Genomic DNA, 4,248 nt, shown 5'->3' with positions numbered 1-4,248 from the left:
TTGTCGTTTATTGGATATGACACTTTCTACCTCAATCCACATTATGGCCAAGAACACCTAATTCTTCTGCATCATTACTAATAAAATGTACTTTTGCATTTTCCCCCTTTGCATTTCATTCTACCAGTTCAGTTCTCCTTATTTTCTGCTAGTTGAAACATCCTTAGAGTAGTTCTCATCCAAGAAGGAAAAAAGCTGTATGTTTATGCATATGCCTATTAAAAACTACCACAGAGCATAATAAAATATTGCTATTTTCACAGACATACGGATTCCTATTATCTTTATCTAGAAGTTTCTTAAGGGTTTTCCCAGCTCACCCGGTATGTGCCACTTTGGTAAGGTACAGATGCTTCAGGGAGCTAGAGCAGACTCAGCAAGAGCTGAAAATTCTCCCCCATAACACTGGAGAAAGAAATTTAAAATTAGAAAGATGTTAGAATTTATATTCTATAATCTGACCATTTTGCAGGTGAAAATAGGGAGCTAGCTCAGAGCAGTTAAAGGATGAACTTGAGGATGAATTAGGTTCCAACACTTCCACCTGCTTCTTACAAACATTTTGATCCCAGACAGGTGGGTGACTTAAACCTACTGAGCCATGGTCAAGTGCTTCTAATAGTGCCTGATAAGTATAAGAATGGAAAACCTGAAAGCCAGCCAAACAAACAAAACCTAGCTCCTTATCTAGTAAGCTAAAATGAAAGATCTGGGTTTTGAACCTAAGTCTTAGCCCAGATCTTCCATTGTACCATATGAATATATTTTTATTTTTTAAAGACTTCATGACAAATTAGTAGAATCATAAAGCTTAGCAAAGAAAGTGCTTAGAGTAATCACTGACTTAGTAACCTGATGCCTTTAAAAGTAAAATGATAAGGAAAAAATAAATATTGTTATAGCTATTGAACATACTGCTCCCCAACTGGCTCAAAATGTGGTAATTTTAAAACTATTACTATTACATAAAACTAATTATTGTAGTTATGTATATATGTAGTACATCTCAAATTTCTCAAGAGTACATAAAAATTTGTCAGTTCATTATTTTTCTCTTCATACCACTATGTATAAGCCCCCATGTTAAATAATCAGTTCCTTCACAACAAAAATTAAAAATGGTAATTGACAATGGGCAGATACAGAGGACAGCCTGATGAATTAGCAAAGAAACATACAGATTTTTTTTCATTTTACATTGGCCTGGTTTTTCTCTCTATGCTAATCAGTCATCAGGTAATTATTAGTCTTGCACTTCTGTTTGAAGGAAGGCACATGCTATTACAAATCTTGTTTACTCTTATAATTGTAGCTAAAACTTTTTACACCAATGAAGTAAAATATTTCATGAAAAAATTGGAGACATTTAACAGAGTGAAATACAAATATTTCCCAGTAAATTCATTTTGCATTGTAGTTGCTTGACAGAACTGCCATTCACCTCTTTGTAGTCAAAGCCAATAAACACGTTTTAAAGCAAAGGGATATTCTCTGGAAATCAAGACTACAATATGTAAATAAGAAAATGTAATTGTAAGAAATGCTTATAGTTTTTTTTCTAGAAAAATCCATAAAATTATTCTGTCTTTTTAAATTACATTTTTAAAAGTGCAGTTCTGGAAAACTGACCTGTCAGGACTCCCACGTGCCCTCTCTTCAGTTCCAACATCTGTCTCATTTGCATAGTTCATCTCTGTAACTGAACAGGATTTCTCACATTAGAAAACATGCTAGCTAACGTTGTGTACTTTATCCTATTTTAATATTTAGAGCTCTCCTGTTAGTAAACTTCTTTTTTGTAACTATAATAAACCAGCAGCTTTGGGTATAAAATAAATTTAACCAAGAATATATTGAAAATTTCAGGGACCTGTTGCTAATAACATAAACTTATAAAAGCCAATTATGCCACCTAGTGGATACAGATGAGAAATATGATTTTGAAGGTTAAAATACAGTTGAAATCCTACTTTAACATAATTCAAATCTAAACATATTTGATTGTGCATATTTTGAAAAAGGTACAAAAGCAATTCAGTGGTGAAAGGTAATTTTACTAAAATGCGGTTGGAACAATTGGACCCACAGATAAATAAAATGAACATAGACTCCCAAATACTTAAAAAGAAAATGAACAAACACCTCAAAGGTCACAGACTTAAATGTAAAACATAAATGATAAAACTTTAGGATAAAATAAAACATGGAATATAATCTTTGAAATTAGGGCCAGGACAAGAGCTCTTAAACTGGACTCGGAAAACATAATTCACAAAAAAAATTTTTTGAAAAACTGGACTGCATAATTTAAGAGCTTTGCATTGTGAAAGACATATAATGTTTTATCCTGTTAAGGGAATGAAAAAACAAGCTATGTACAGACTGGGAGAAAGTAGTTCCAAACCACATATCTGAGAGAATGCTAAAAACGAAGTGACAGTACAAATGCTTTCGAAGGCAGAGAACAGGGTCAGTCACATATTGCTGGTGGGATGGAAAATGGAAGAGCCATTGTGGAGGTTTGGCAACGTCTTACAAACCTAAACAGGCAACTATCATACACTCCACTGTACTCTGGGACATTTATTGCACAGCAGTGTTAATCTATGTTCACATAAAACCCTGTATTTGAATGTTCTTAGCGGCTTTACTCATGATTGCCCAACTGGGAAATCTCAAGAGGGAACTGGTTATAAAAACTGTGATGCATCTGTACCATAGAATTCAACTTTACAATGACAAGAAATGATTTATATTTGCAACAACTGGGAGGATTGTCCAGGAAACTGTGCAGAGTAAAAAAGCTGATCTGAACAGTAGTATATGAGGGGGGGGGACGCAAAAAGAAACAAAAATGATAAAACAGAATTTACTTATAAAAAACTGTATATTTGTTCTTACATGTTTAAACTTCTATCACCTGCAAAGTACCCACTCTCCATTTGAAGAAATTTATGCATCAAGACATTTTTCCACTGCTCAAAACAATTTTCAAACGTGTCCATTTTGATATCTTTCAGTACTTCATTTTTTGTTTCACCTCTTCCACTTCAGCAGAATTGGACACATTTCCCTTTGAGGTTTTTTTTTTTTTTTTAAATCAGAGAAACAAAGAAAAGTCTCCTGGGGCAAGATCGGGTAAATAGGGAGTGTGGGGCACCGGGGCAGTCTGTTTTTTGCTCAGAAACTGCTGAACACTCACTGCCTCGGTGCAGGTGTGGGCAGGTGCATTTGCACGTCACCCATCATGAAATGGGCAAACGCTTGAAAGAGTTTTCTAAACCAATTCTCTGAAGCACACGCAGCCTCTCACAATGAGGGCAGCTGGTGCACTGACACAGATGGGCTCCTGATACAGGGTGCACCCAAGGGGGGGCAAAAAAAGATTTGGAATGGTGTCCAGAATTCAAGGTGTATAGGAATATTGGAGAGACATGTAGGATGTCCTCACCCCCGCCCTTGGGGGAAGGGACCAATAGAGCAGGGCCATTGAGAGCTGTTTTGCATATTGACAGTTTTGCAGCTAACCTCTGGAATGATTATATAACATATCTGTAACCCTTAATTGGTTTCATACATATGTTAAATAGCTGTGGCCCAAGTTTTGAGCCAGGGAGAAGGGAGTGGCTTCTACCCGGAAAGTAACTAGGGGCAGGTCCCCTTAGTTACAGCGCACCTGCGTGAGAGCTGGGAAAAGATTGGCTCGGAGACATAAGGGTCCCCTCTTGGCCTGAATGGAGACGTAGCAGCCATTGAAGGGAGAACCAAGCAGTTTCAGCAGAGTGAGGACCCCCTCTTGGTGAGGTGAAGGAGAGAGCTACGTGGTTTTGGCAGAGTGCGGGCCCCTCTTCCCCAGGTGAAAGGGAAAACCACACAGCTTTGCCAGAATGGAGATCCCTGCAGCCAGGTGAAGAAGAAAGCCACATGCTTTTGGCGGAGTGCGGACTCCTGCAGCTTTGGTAGAAGAGGCCCACGTGGCTTTGGGTGCCCCCTTTGGCCGCGTGGCCTGGAAAGCAGGAGAGACTTTTACTGGAACTGGGTACAAAGAACTCTTGCCGGTGGACCGTGAGAGGGTACCGCAGTACTTTGGATTAACTAGAGAGAGATCCTGCCTGCACGATGACACAGCTGATGGTGCTAGCGGCCTGCAACACAGACATGTGCTCTTTTCCTGATTTACGGTACCCGGAGTTGGGACAGTGGGAGAAGGGAGAGCTGTGTATGGGTGTAGGTGTATACCCCAAAGGA

Source organism: Artibeus jamaicensis, unplaced genomic scaffold, assembly GCF_021234435.1.
Source record: "Artibeus jamaicensis isolate MK-2021 breed Jamaican fruit bat unplaced genomic scaffold, CSHL_Jam_final contig_923, whole genome shotgun sequence".
NCBI classification, from domain to species: Eukaryota; Metazoa; Chordata; class Mammalia; order Chiroptera; family Phyllostomidae; genus Artibeus; species Artibeus jamaicensis.
Note: the sequence above shows the minus strand (reverse complement) of the source record.